At 41.2% G+C, this 15,540-nt stretch overlaps 1 non-coding gene across 1 annotated transcript; it reads left to right on the top strand.

Moving 5' to 3' along the window:
* The first annotated feature begins 14,853 nt into the window (after positions 1-14,853).
* Positions 14,854-14,925, top strand: trnac-gca (transfer RNA cysteine (anticodon GCA)). The gene has a single exon. It is a non-coding gene; the product is annotated as a tRNA-Cys (tRNA).
* The last annotated feature ends 615 nt before the right edge of the window (positions 14,926-15,540 follow it).

Raw genomic sequence — 15,540 nt, forward strand, 5'->3', positions numbered from 1 at the left:
TGCTTGTGAATAAAATCATTGATTAAGAAAGATTTGCCAAGCAGAGATCTGATATTTAAAAGAGCTAAATGTAAATCCTTAACAGGAGACGCTGGTGAGTTTGGAGGATGACATGCTATACTCAGTAGATTGGCAGAGTTAATTGAACTCTTTTTATTTCTCACCAGTTTGATCCCTTTTCTGTGACTTATTATCACAGGGATTGAGAAAGCTGACTGAACTCCATGGGGCCCTGACTGCTGCTGGAACAGAGCAATCTTGATATTGATATCAGAGTCTGGACCCGGCACATATCAGTCAGACTGACAGATAGGGTCATTCAGGGATTCCCAGGTATGGTGATTCAGAGGGGGTGGGGGAGGGCGGTGACTTTTGGTTGAGCGTTCTTTCCGAGGTGGTGGAGTGGGAGGGGCTGGATGTGGGAGGTTAAGGGGGGTAAATAAGGGATTTTGGCGAGGTGTTAGCTGGATTCCAATCTTGACAAGGCTCTTCATCCTGTCTGTGAAATCCAGAAGTGGGGAGTCCTGGCTGCATGGAGAGAGTTGGAGGCTGGGTGGGGTCTGGGGGGTTGAGGATTGGAGGCTGGGTGGAGTCTGGGAGGGTGAGGGTTGGGGGCTGGGTGGAGTCTGGGGTGGTGAGGGTTGGGGGCTGGGTGGAGTCTGGGGGGGTGAGGGTTGGGGGCTGGGTGGGATCTGGGGGGGTAAGGGTTGGGTGTCTCCTGCCGTGACTTGGTGAGACTCCCCTCGTTGGGCTGTTGGGGCTGGTGGAGACTCCATTTTTTGGGGAGAGGATGATGATGCTGGCGGCTCTCTCAGACTCTGCTGTCCTCCATGGTCAGTCCTTATCATAGCGCCCTCACCAGAGCGACGTCTTATCCGTTGTTTGGGAACGTCTTGCATGTCCTTGACACAGGCTGCTTGTGTGTGACGCAAATGATAAAAAATGTTGGAGCTTAGCAACTGCACTCCTGCCTTGTTAAGGCGAAATCCATCTGCCTTAAAGAGGTGCCTGCGTCCCCAAAAGATGTTGAAATTGTCAATAAAGTTCATTGATTGGGCGGCACACATATCTTTGAGCCATCTGTTTAGCATCATCAGCCTGCTGAATCTCTCATCCCCTTGCCGAACTCCTGGTAGTGGTCCACTGAAAAACACCTCAGTATTTAAACATTGAACTTTGTTAATCAGATCAGTGAAGTCTTGCTTTAATACCTCTGATTGTTGCTTCACAACATCAAGGGCTCCTGTGTGTATGATGAGAGCATTAGCTGTTGGATGCTCAGCAGCAATGTTCAGGATCTTCTTTGAGATATCAGACACCATGTCGTTGGTAAAACAGAGTACTTTGGTGTTCTTGCTGCAAGAGCGTTTTATCTCATTCAAAGCTCCATCACCCACTATCAGAGTTTGGGGCCCAGTGGTTAGCTCTTTCTGTAGCCTTTTAGCATATGAATTAGCCTCATACCTTTCTCTGGAGCTGGAAGATGAGCCCACTTTCGGGGAGTCAGGATTCTGGGAGAGTGGAGCAAATCTGTTCTTCCGTAGAATTCCTGTGTCTTGGGGCAATTTGCTCTTCGTTTTTGTTGTAACCTTGGTCCATGGTTGCTTTCTCTTTGGTACTGGGGTTGAAGCGACATTCCTGTATGATGGTAGTGCAGGCCACTCGGTGTCATCGTAAGTCTCCAGGTGCTGGGTTCTGCCTGATAACCGTCTTCCCAAAACTGAGGGAGGTGATTTGTAGTGCTTTGGCTTTGCACCAAGAGAGTTCCAGGGAGGACTTGTTGGTTTATTGCCATTTACACCCAGCTCCTGCTGCGTCTTGGTGGTGCTAGTTAGCTTTCCGTTAGCCTGCTCCCTTTCACTGTTAAGGGAAATCGGCAGAGTAGTTTCATTCCCATTCTGTCCATTTACCTCCACATTCACTTCGAGCCGGTGAATTTTTGTTTCCAGTACTGCTATCTTCTGGAACAGTTTGTGGTAATCATCCGCGGAAAAGGGAGGCATCTTGCTGCTGTAGTCTGCTAATCTTATAAGAGCTCACAAATACACGTCTGCACTCCTCTGCTGCCGGAAGTGATAATATATTTAAGCCCCAAAAACGCCGTCACCGTATAAACGAAAGGCACTTCCGATAAAATATTTTGTCGTTTTTACCCCTCGTGTTAGCGGGGCCTTAGTTATAATCTGAGTTTTGTGGTGGTCTAACAATTTACATTATGGGTGGAGCCATAGATGCAGTGGCTTCTCCCTCCAATTTGGTTCAAATGTTCAGTGGCCGTGCTCTCTGCAGGCATATTTTAAGCAATATTCTGCACGACATGGTGGCTTGGTGAACATAGCGCATAGTTCTTTTATAAAACATTCTTCTTTGAGCCTATTAGAAAATGCATTATTTGTGCTTAAAAAACGGTTGTTGGTAAGTTAGTGACAGCCACAGATGTATCATTGTACGGCTTTATGAGGGCTCAGCATAAGTATAACGATAAAGTTTGGGATGAAAAAAGAAACTTTCCTTTGGTCTGTCCCTCTGTCACTCTATCTTTTTACGCCCACCATTCTCCTTCATCCATCTCTTTTTCACTCCAATATCTTCCTCACTCCTTCAATCCAATTTTCTCCAATTCCTTCCCTCTGTCATCTCCTGTCCTCCTTCCTCTCCATCCCCCCTCCCTCAGATCGTTTAGTTCTTTTCATCTCCCGGTCATGCTGTCTATTTGATCTGAGCTCCCTTAACTGGAGTTTTCCATCCCGTGGCTTTGGGGTCATTTTCTATCTTTCTGTCTGTTTTATTCCCATATCCTCCTCCTATATTCCTCATTTTGCATCCTTTTTTTTCAAAGAAAGTGATTCTTTTCCTCCAGCTCACCCTCTTGTCTCCCCTTTCTCTCAGATTTCCTCCCTTCTATTCTTTTTCTTGCCCTCTCCTCTCGCTTTTCCTGTGTTTTTCCGACTCATATTACCGTTCCCTCGGCTCTTAAACTGCCCTCTTTTTGTACTTCTATTCCTCAGCCTCCCATTACTATTCTCTCATGACACAATTCTATATGAACTAAAACCATAAGTATGTCACTATAAAACTCATCTTCACAGTAGACTCTTTTGGCATTTAAAAAGAAAGAGATGAATGTAGTGCAGTCAAACTGTGACCTTCTGGCATTGAAAAGTTTAGAAACTTAAAGCTCTTCACCCTTCATTGCAAAATTATTATTTTTAATATAAGTGTGGTAATGTCAGCTGGTCAGCCATTCTCAGCCATGACTGTGAATTTGTGCAAATTTAAGACAGCTTTGCAAGGGATCTACTGTGGTTATTACATTTGCCTTGACTTGTGAAATGTATTAGAGTAAGTGAGAGGAAATGATCTCATGTTGCATTTTTTATGAAATAGATCAGTCTGTTGGTGAAGACTGTGTTCCAGAATGACTCAACAACTGTTGCAGGGATAAACAGATTAGAGTTTGCATTTGTCAGATTCTTTAACAGTTTATTACACTAACTGTACACATGTTAACATGCTTGTATTGGTTGAAGCCCAGAAGACCTTGGATTTACATGTGTTAAGCTACTTGACAAGGAAAATCTTCCACAGTACCCCTATGTAAAAACGATAAACAAAACTCTTTATTTCACAGTTCTGTTCTTACAAGTGTCAATGTTGATTTCCCCTAATCAATAGTGGAAGGAAATCATGTAGCTTGGTCCTTCTGTGAGCCTCAACTAATAGAGGGTTTTCACTGACGTCACGCTCTGGGCGGTAACCCGGATGCGCAGCCATGATTGGGGCACTTGGTGTCAACAACTGAATGGTGTCAACAACTGAATGGAGTACAATGGAGAAGTACAATTGTGCGCTTTGGATACTTTAAGTGAATTTAGCCATGTCTAAACAACATAAATGCTCATCAAAAAACAGTCAAGGACTTGGACCACAAGAAAAGGTGCGGAATTATGGTTTATTGGCGGTGAGGATCCCTACGAGTTTGCTCCCTCTCATTGGATCCATCAAATACAGCACATTTTAGCTCTACATTTTCAGAACGAACAGAATAACATATAAGTCATTAATGCCACATGCTACCGATATGAATTATATTATGTCATTGTCAATAGCAGCTTTATTTATATTGCACATTTAAAATTGCCAGTGTCCTACCAAAGTGCTTTACAGTAAAATAAGTAAACAGTAAAAACAATAAAAGCAATTATTGCTTTTATTGTTTACAATTAAAAATATTATCATTACACTAGAAAATTTGTTATGAGCTGCTGCAATCAACATTTCACTTACCTAACAAGAGTAAGTGAGCTTTGCCAACCGCAAGCGCCTCCTTTCCTCTGATAACTTCTACCATTACTCTCCCTGGTTTTAAACAACTTTTGGAAGTTGATAATATTCCAAATGTTTTTCTCGGTCTAATCTATTGGTACAACCTAAAACACAATAATTAACCATTTTCCTTGACGACGTTAGGGATCTACTTCAGTGCCTGTGCCTCCAATATGGCGACTGCCGGTCTGATGACGCGCTGATGATGCTTTGTGAAACCCTCTACCTTACTTCAAAGCTTGTGGCCCCCCAAACAACTTTCTCTTAAAGTCACAGTAACCTGCCTTACTGCTCATAACAAAAGCTACGAAAAATAACATATTTTTACAAATATTATTCTTACATGAGCATGAATTACATCTAATTATGTTTATCTGACTTTAACAAAGATAGATTTTAACTTAACATAAAAACACACTGAAATTGTTCTTATTTAGTAACTTGTACTTCTATAAATGTAACTTTCCTCCCACATAGCTAATCTTTAGCTGTTTGCATAATGGACTTCTTGTTTTAGTCTTGCATGTTTTGTCATGATGCTGTAGCTGTCTCACCACCACAGGCATTATGTTTTCCAGTTATCAGTCACATTCATGAACTATAGCTCAGGAAGGCCCTGAGGATTGAGTGGTTAACACTCTTGCCTCACAGCAAGAGGGTCGCCAGTTCGACTCCGGCCTGCTGCTTTTCTGTTTGGAGTTTGCATGTTCTCCCTGTATCAGTGTGGGTTCTCATTGGGTACTCCGGCCTCCTCCCACAGTCAAAAACATGCTCTTAAGGTTAATTGGTGACTCTAAATTGCCCATAGGAGTCAATGAGAGCATGCTTGTTTGTCTTTATATGTCAGCCCTGTGATAGTCTGGCGACCTGTCCCTGGCGACACCGCCCTCGCCCAATGTTAGCTGGGATCGGCTCCAGCCCCCCACGACCTGAGTGCGGATAAGCGATTAAGGATAATGAATGAATGGTCAAAGGTTCTTTTGACAATTTATTTTTATTATGACAAAAATCTTCATAGTCAAAGGTCAACTTCACTGTGGCATGGTAATGTTCTGCAAAAACAATTATTCCACACCATAATTCAGGAAATTAAGGTAAATTGTGAACATATTTCACATTTGGTCGACTACTGAATTGGTCTTGAAATTGGTGATTGTTGTAGATCTTCTGTGCTGCTGCCTGTTTGAAGATGTAGGTAAAGCATCAATGTGTTTTAGTCATCAATACAGGGATAACTTATATCTCGCCAAAAAATCCCCCAATGCCTTTTTAAAAAATTCCTTCAAAGTCTTCACTACATATATTAAACAAGTCTGGATGGACATGAACGTAACCAGAGGCATTATTCTAGTTATAGTGATTATATTCGGCAAGGGAAAGCTCGGTTGTGGGTATACACACGACATACACACACAAAAATGTTTTTGGTTTTTTTTAAACCAAGCAAACTTGTGTGCCCTAAAACCTTGCTGAATATGTGCTGTAATTTCTGTACTGTATTCCAGAATGAATGCACTGCATAGTCCAGAGGTCAGTTATTATTATTCACTATGGAGTTGGTACTCTGACATGTTCTTCCTCCTTCTCCCACAGTTCCTTTTCTTGACCTTCTTCCTCCTCTTCTGCATCTGCCATATAACTTTCTCTGGAGCTTCATCCACTATTTTTCTCAGTTTCTTGCTGTTCGCTTTCTGCGAGCTTTCAATCAAATCAATCTAAGAAAAAAATTACTTTATTTATCCCCGAGGGGAATCTCAGTTAGTCTGGTAACTCTGGAGGATGAGACAGCCTGATGGCTGTAGGAGCGAAGGATCTTTTGTATCTCTCCGTCCTGCAACAGAGAGAGAGGAGCCGTCCACTGCTGTTTTTTTGGTCCATAAAGGTTTTGTGTAGCGGATGATCCGGGTATTTCAGGATGGCCTGGAACATGTTGACAGGTTATCTCTCCACCACCTCCTCCAGTGTGTCCAACCTGGCTCCAACCACAGAACCAGCTCTTTAGACCAGTCTGTCCAACCTCCTTGGCTTGAATCTGCTGTATTGAATCTGTTGAAGAAATGATTGAGTTCATCAGCTCTTTCTACATCACCCACCACTAGCTGTCTTTTCTTGTTGTTGTAACCAGAGATGGTGTTGATTCCTTTACGTATTTCACGGATGTTGTTCTTCTGTAGATGTCTCTCCAATTTCTTCTTGTATTCCACCTTTGCCATCTTTAGTCTCTTCTTCAACTTATATTGTACTTGTTTGAACCATGCTTTGTCACCATCTCTAAAAGCTTCCTTTAAATCACTAGTAATCCAGGGTTTGTTATTGTGGAAACTGCGTACAGTCCTTGTAGGTATGACTGTGTCTCTACAGAAGTTGATGTAGTCAGTAAAGCAGTCAACCTGTCTGTCAATGTCCATACTGTTTCCAGCAACACATTCCAGTCTGTACATTCAAAGCAGTCCTTTAGAGCCTCAATTGCCTCTGGTGTCCATTTCCTAATTGTGAGTTTAGTTGTAGGCTGCCTCTACACACAGGGTTTGTAACAAGTCTCCAAAAGAACTAAGTTGTGGGCCGATCGTCCTATTGGGGGCATGGCAGTAGCTGTGTAAGCTTCTTTGACATTAGCATACAGCAGATCAAGTCTCCTGGTGTTATCAAGAATGCTTCTGGATGTTCATTCTGTATCCTAGCAACGATGTCATGTAGAACTTCACATGGAACTTCAGCAGTTGCCTTGGGTGGAGTGTACACAAGTATTGTTATGATATAACTGAACTCCCTTGGTACATAATATGGTCTCATACTAACTGCCAATAATTCAATGTCTGGACAGCACATCATCTCCTTGACAGTAACATGTGCAGGACTACACCATCTCTGGTTCACAAATAAAGCCAAGCCTTTTTTCTTCCCACTACCTTTAGCATCTCTGTCTGATCTTATGAGAGTGAAGCCAGGTAGATCCACATGGGAGGCTGAGATGTTTTGATTCAACCATGTTTCCGTACAACACAAGAGACTGCACTCACGGTATACTTTCTGAGTCTTCACCAGTATCTCCAGTCTTGTTGGGCAGAGAGTTGACATTCCCCATGATGACTGATGGCAGAAAAGGCTTTTATCTCCATTTCTGAGCCTTAACTTTTGCACCAGCACAGCAACCACGAAAACACCTCTTCAACTCAGCTGGAATAGGGTGATGGTGTCCTCTAGACTTGCTCCGTTTCAATGAAAAAAGCTCCTCTCTTGAATAAACTCTTCTCTCCACAGAAGTATCCGTGAAAAATATTATAAAAATTAAGCAAATTTTAGCAAAATCTGAGAGCTACCTTGCTTGTGATCCATTTATCATGAATCTTTTATCAGTTAACATATAAAATATAGTGGACAGTCAGAAAACAAAATGCTACAATGGCTTGAAATGTTTTCCATGTAAACTTCACTTTTCCAAATGACCAAAATGGTCGTGTCCCTTTCCTTCTTCTCCTCTGCTTACTCCGTATTGAAAGCTGTAAATTGCAGGGAGCTTCTGCAAACTACAGCCTTTAGAGTTTTGATTAACGTCTATAAACTAAAGTCTGTCTCGGACAGAGTGGATGTGGGTCAGACTAATCGGAGCACTTCATGCATTCACTCACAAAGTCAGAAAATATAATGAGGTTTCCCTACCTTTGTCTACTTTGCATTAAATCTCACTCTTTCTCTCTTCTAAGCTCCTCTTTCTCTCGCTGTCTCTCTTTCTTTTTGCTTTGGCTTTTTTGTTTCACCCATGAAAAAAAAAGTTTCCCCTGAATATAAACAATATAATAATATGTTTATATTCCACCCTCGCATTTCTATCCTTTCCTGCTACACACAAACAAAACTACAGTGTACTTTTTTTATATGATGACTCATCCATGTGCGTGTGTTTTTCCACAAGTTTTGGTTATATTTGATTTTGTATGTCCTGCGTGTTTTGCTCTTGCCCACGGCAAAAAAACATTGTAAGCACTTCATGACTCTCAAGAAAATCATCCGTTCTTCTATTGTCATTATTCTCTTCTACAGTAGCTTTCTTTCCCTTTTTGCCCTCACTCTTATTATATTGATGTAGTTTGTAGACATTACTAAACCACAAATGCACACACGTTCATTGATTTTGTTGGCTCTGTTGGTTTTTACTTTAACTTTTTCTGTTTTTTGGTTAAAACAAAACATCCAGATCAAATACCTTCATGGCCAAAAAGATGGGGATCCTGTGCCAATCAGCAAATGAGCACCCCAGCTGGAAAATGAGACACATCTCATCCCCGGTAATTTATACGTACATGCACAAGCTGTGTACTTTTGTAGGGGCATTTCAAGGCTGAAGGCTGGAGATGTACTTGCTATCAACATGTTTGCATGTGCACGATGACAGCCTTGCATATCCTGCATTGTTGGAGTGTTGGTTGTGCCCGTTGTCTGTAATTAACATTACGATATAATATGCAAATGACCTATAGGGGCAGTGTAGGAGTAGCGGTTTCTACGTCATCTGTTTATAGTTGTCTTACTTCTAAAAAAATCTCCAGAGGCAACAGGGACTTTTAGGAAGAAGAAAAACACTAGTGCAGTAGCAGTGACTGTGACGAAGCTCACTGGTGGAGTTCATGTGGTAGGTCCGTAGCCTTGATATTTTGTTCTAAACTTGTAGGTGTATTTTTTTGCAACCCATGAATGCACAAATATAGCACACTATCAAAGCCTCATGGGAACTACATTTATTACATTCATATAACATTGTTTCTTTTTTTAGTGTTGTGTTTTAGCTTTTCAGAAAAGAAACCTCTGAAACATTCCAGGTTGGAGAAACTTGTTGGAGGCTAGCAGGGGCAGGGGGCAGAAGTTCAGCTCCTAATTTGCATAGAAATTGTACATAGCCTGTGGGAAATGTGTGCTTCAAAGTCCTACCTCTCCCCTTACCCATCTGTCTGTCTTTAGCAGTTCTTTTGTCTCTCCTTCTCTCTCCATATTTCCCGCTGGACCTCTGCACACTCTCAACACTCTCCTCCCACTACATCCTTCTCTCCCAGTCTAACCACAGCTCCCAAGATACATCTAAACCACAATGAAAACACACAGCCTTCAGCTGTTTAACCCATCACTGCAAGGAATGAGAGGGAGAGGAGCCCAGGGGAGCAATGGAGAGATTGAGAAGGTGGAGAAAAATGGAGCACAATACCAACTTTTTTTTTTTTTTTTTTAATGGAAAAGTTAGCTGAAGGCTTTGTTGAATCATGGCAGCAGATACCACAGTTCTGAGTAAAAAGTGTGATTTAACAACAATGTTACATGACATGTATCTTCATTTTCCCAATGTTTTATCAGTAGTTTTTAAGATTTTATATATTATTGTTACAGAAAAGCCAGCCAGGGAACCATAAAGTGAGTTCACCAAATAGGCCTTATTTCATATAAGCCAAGTCAATGTTGTTCAGTATCTTGTTTCACATATCTGTGCCAGAGTTGAAGAACCTGGCTATTTACTGAGATGTTAGCTGCAGTTTTAGACTAAGGTAGTATATCCTCCTCCCCACGGCTCCACAGTTATCTAAGCTTAAGATTTCCTCTTCAATACATGTCTGTCAGTATTCAGATGTGAAAAATTAGGTACTTTCATTGCATGCATCCCAGGTATCCGTGCAGAAACACATTTCAGCCCTGCTAAAAGAACCTCTGTCGCTTCCGCATGATTTGTCTGGTCTTTCTTTTGGTTTAGATGCAAGTACAAAAAAAGTATTAGCTGTCATTTTGTGCACATGTGCGCTGCCTAGGAGGCAATTGTTACAATTGCAGGCTTATTTGATTTAGTCTGACTTATTCTCAAACTATTTATAGAATGCAAATTCAACATATTTGGCAACATAAGTTCAAATTGTAACTGTGCTTGAACTATATGTTGCTTATGGAAATAATCACCTAAATATAAATCAAACTAACCTAAATAAGTCTGGCTTAACTGGTAGATACCCTTTATGGAATAGGCCTCTGGTCGATCCCTGTACGCTACAGATTATCTTCACATTGCTGTCCATTCACAGTGCTTTCCATTTGACTGACAGTCAGAGATCTTTGACTATACCAGACTTAAGCCAGGTTTAGACGACAGGAGTTTTGGGCTGATTTATCCAAGATTCTCAGATTTAAGGAAAAATCTGCTGGAGCCGGGGTCTGGCTCAGATTATCTGCTAATGTGAGGGGTTTTACAGATCCAACTGTTTCTCAGACTCATTGTTGGGCTTTCCCCAATACTATCAAACATGTTTGACATTCAGACTCATTGGATTTCTGCTTTTGTTTTTGTTTTTCCTCAGCAAACCAGTATTATGAATTTTACATCTGCTTCCCCTTGAGATCATGTGAGATGGTGCATTACTCCCTCTGGCCTCTGGATAATCTTAATAATATCCTGTAGTGTGTAATTCACCATTATTGTCAGATCCTGCAGTGTGTGCATGTTTAAGATTAGAGAGAAGAACATCTGTTGAGGTTTTCCTTATGCCTGTGATGCAACTGAATTTCAAAATTGTTAGAATTTCAAAAAGAATTCTGAAGTTGCAGCCTGGCTTTAGTTGTTGGGATTTATAATGAAAATAACTGAATACGGCAGAATTATCTCCCACTGCTGAGTTTTCACAGCTGTCAGTTTTGGAGAGGGCTATTTGCCTTCATCAGTCCAGAGAAAGTTATGTGAGCAGGCAGCTGTTTTTGTCCACCTCAACGCTTTATGGATCGTAAAGTCAGTCTGTCTCTGTTTGTCCAACACTCTTTTCCAGGGTGTTATAGCTTCACGAGTGTTGGATATAATGTCATGAAATTTGTTGCACACATTTGTTCACAGTTATTGACGCCCAATAAACTGGCCCAACATTTCAGTATAACTCTCCTAACTGAGGTGCAGTGGATGCTGTAATAATGTCGACATTAAAATGATGTGTTTCTTACTGTTGTACATGCTGAAGTGCGCTTGAACAGCTTATCTTAGGGGTAAAAAGTGAAAGAACAAAAAAAGTCAGTGACTACAAGCCTTTAAACTGAACAGAACTGAACAAAGATTTTTTGTGATTTCCACGTCTATAGATGTATCGTACTGTCATAAAACAACATTTCACAGCAATATGCACTCAAGCATCATTTGACAACCGTAATAAAAGTAGCACCAGGATTTCAACAGTACAAAATGACCCAGCTCTCTTTTAGTCTCAGTCAAGAGGCCGGTTCTCAAACAGTTTTACATTAATGGTTGGTAGTTATGCCTCACTTCTCCAGTCGTTTGGATAATTTCCTCTTTTTTTTCATTTCTGTATTATCCACATTTAGCATTTAATGTAAAAGTAGAAATGTAAATCAAATCTGCAGAAGCCCTCCAACCAACAAGACTACATAAGTTGTTTGTTCATACCATCTATTGCGATGGTAATATGTGTTTTCTAAATTAGACCTCGAGAAAATTATCTCGTTATCTCAAGAAAACAAAACTTTGTTTTCCCGACATAACGAGATAATTAATTTGAGATCTTGAGAAAACAAAACAATAGTGTAGTCCAGACACCTAGCCAGTAATGGGCCTAGGCGGCACTGTCATTTTACTCACTGGCCCACCCAGCCAAGTTTGATAAAAACATATTTTGTTACAAAAAAATATAAACATGTATGTAAGAAAGGAAATAAATGTATTTGTAACCCGGCCCGTGTGGGATGAGCTTCTCCACACCCTGGAACTCTGCGTTGTGTTGTTTACGATGATGTAGGGTGGAGGAGGGACCAATCGGACACGGGTGGTCGTTATATTTGCGTCATGATTTATTTCTCACAACGGCAGGCAGCTCAACCTTAAACAGTACAAGTAAACACTGGCGTGAGACAACAGAAAGATTAAAGGCCGGTGTTGTGTCCTTACTGGTTTCCACACTAACTGGTTGCCGTAGGCTATGATCTGCGCATTTTCTGTTAAGTGTGAGCTGTCCGTGGTACTGAAACAACAATCGCCGTCAATGGGAGAATTCTGTCTGATGCAGGCCTATGTTATGCTGTGCGTTAACACCTTATTTACTGTTTGGGTTCATCTGTAGTTGGCACTTTGGTCGGGTTACAAATACAATTATATATTTATTTCCTTTCTTACATACATGTTACTGGCTACGCGTCTGGACTACACTATTGTTTTGTTTTCTCAAGATTTCGAATTGATTATATTGTTTAATTATATTGAAAATTATCTCGTTATCTCGGGAAAACAACAGTTGTTTTCCCGAGATAACGAGATAATTTTCTTGAGATCTCGAGAAAACAAATTAAATTAACTCATTATCACGAGGAAACGGAGGGAAAAAAATATATGAATACATGGCCATTTAGGGCTTCGGTAGTTAATGTAAGGAAGCAGTTGCAGTTCGATTAGGTCTTCGAAATAAAATCAGGCCCCCCATCGGGGGGATCAAAGTGTAGAAACAACCCCAGCCCAAGGCCCAGGGGAGGGCCCGCAAAGATCTATGGACTGAATGACGGGCCCGGTTTGGGGCATTTAGTCCCCCTCCCCAAAATCTGCCCTGAACAAAACTTTTTTTTTCCATTTATGAAAAGATGTGGATTAAAATAGGGACATTTGTTTTGTTACTTAACTTCCATATGTAGCCACATGACATAGATACCCATATGACGTAGACACATTAAAACAACTTAAAATTCACTTTTGGTTTCACACAGGAAAAAAACAACTGTTTCCTGGGTCAAAGTGTTTGTCCCTCGGTATACATCTGTCTTCCTCCTTTGCTCGTGTCATACTTGCCACAGCCACTAGATGTCCCCGCTTAACACTAAACATCAGTAGTTTTACTTAAAATCAATAGTCTTAAGAGTTCAACTTTCTTCAGAGAGCCCTAACGTTGCTGTAACATAAAACTGGCTTGTGACGGGAAGTCGAGTACATTATGACGTTCTTCTTGCACATCAGAGAGTCAGAAAACTGCATATCAACATCATATCTGTTTACCCCCCATCCCTATGTTTAGTTAGGCTGTTTCCAAGAGAATAACACCATCTGCTCCACAAATAGACAGCCATGTCACTCATCAAATTGGCATTCTAAATCGCTGGAAGGTTCATATTGCAAAAATGAATTATGTTCATAGGATATGTGTTATTGTGTAGAGTTATTATGCAAATTGTTGTACAATTCCTGGCCCCTTGTGGCCATTTAAGATTCCTACTTACCAATGGGAATGCTATATTGTGCTCCACATTGTTCACCTGGTGGATCAAATGCTGTATCACAGACCAACTTCTTCACAAGTCATTATAGCCAAATCTCTACTCTGTTTCTGCTCTTTAGTTATGAAGTTATGAATAAAGGAATTCATGCTGAACCTGAAAAAACAAGATTAACTAATTTAGAGATGAATGCAACTTTCTCACCAGCATGTGTTTTTGTCAGCAGCATTTTTTTGAGTTATGATGATAAATGCAAATCATCTTAGCCTGCACCCATGGCATCTCAGTTGTTCCATAATCGTGAAAAATTGGTTTGTAAATTCCTTGTGTGCGTGAGGACACAGCTTACACTGCTGCACGGCCAGTGGTCATGGTTCAGTGAGTGCAGTGAAGATGTTTTAATCTAGCAACCCAGCGGACAGCAAGTAAACTACTGGATGGAGATTAAGTGGGCTTCATGTTGCTGTGGACATAGTTATTACCACACACACACACACACACACACACACACACACACAGCCTGAGCTATACCTACAGTATTGTTTCAAAGACTGAGCAGGATCTATTGTGTGGTTTGACCGGTTTATGTTAACCTCTAAGAGTGTTTCTGAACTCGTCCAAGGTTGCCAGATACCCCCCCCCCCCCCCCCCCCCCCCCCACACACACACACACACAAACACACACGCGCATAGGTTCAGACAAGGCCAGCAGACTGTTCAGCAAGCATGGGTGAGTAATTAGTTTGACTGTTCATTTATTCAAACAGATTATTAAAATGTCAGACACATTTAAGTGCTTCAGGGAAAATTTAAATCTGTGTACTTTGTCCAGCTGTTAAGAGTCAGATATGGCCGCTCAGTTGTGTAATGAAAAATGTGATTCAGTGAAAGAGCACAACTTGGTCGATGTTTTGAGGTCAGAAAGGCTGTTTGGAAATGCTGAATACTTTAATACCGTCTCAGGGCGTTTTCATTCTTGGCCTTAATACTTGAATCTCAACTCAGTATCACTTCTTTGGAAGAGAGGGTCATTGTGAAAGGCTTGTTCTTGCTGCATATTTTAAGTTTACATCCAGCCAGCTCCTTCTTGATTCCCATGATTCATACTTAACATTGTGGCAAGTAATCATACAATCATGCCACGCAGCTATGGAGTGGGTGGCTTGAATTAAATCCAGCATTTTGATATTGACATAAGGTTCCATTTCCTGGACGGCTCCCAGAATCAATGGCACATTTTGCACTTTAACAAATGTGCAAAAATTATGGGCTACATGTTCAGAGTGTCCTTAGAGTGATGTAGGGGGTATAGCTCAGTGGTAGAGCATTTGACTGCAGATCAAGAGGTCCCCAGTTCAAACCTGGGTGCCCCCGACACTTACCCATGCGCTTCAGAATGGGGCATTGACTTAAGAAGCTTTGAGTGATTTATAGTGAAATTATATTATTAAGTTTAACATGAAATAGAACAAAAACCTTATCATGAAAGCTTTGGGAGCCAATTAGAAAACTTGTAGTTGAAGCTGATTTATATAAGAAAAAAGGGCGACCGACTCTTAGGAAAAGAGAATCCAGCTGCACTTAAACTGCTACAGTGTAACCATGTGTCAGCAGATGGATGTTATTAATCTGCCATTGTAAAAGTACAATTTTCAAAAAGATGGACTACAGAGAGCGCATCTTTGCCTCATATGTTCTTACCATAAGGTTCCATGCAGCTATATAAACAGCTCCTTCCAGTGGTGTTCGGCCATCTGGCTCACCAGGACAAATCCTGGTGGGCTGCTGCATCAGTGGACCATCAAAAACAATCAATAGAGGTTTTACCAGCTGTGGAGCCCTTTCTGTCCCTTCAGCTCTCTCTCTCTCTCTCTCTCTCTCTCTCTCTCTCTCTCTCTCTCTCTCTCTCTCTCTCTCTCTCTCTCTCTCTCTCTCTCTCTCTCTCTCTCAGCGTGATGTGTGCTGCTGTGCCAGTCTTGGCCTGGCCAG

This window comes from Centropristis striata, chromosome 1, assembly GCF_030273125.1.
Source record: "Centropristis striata isolate RG_2023a ecotype Rhode Island chromosome 1, C.striata_1.0, whole genome shotgun sequence".
In the NCBI taxonomy this organism is placed as follows: Eukaryota; Metazoa; Chordata; class Actinopteri; order Perciformes; family Serranidae; genus Centropristis; species Centropristis striata.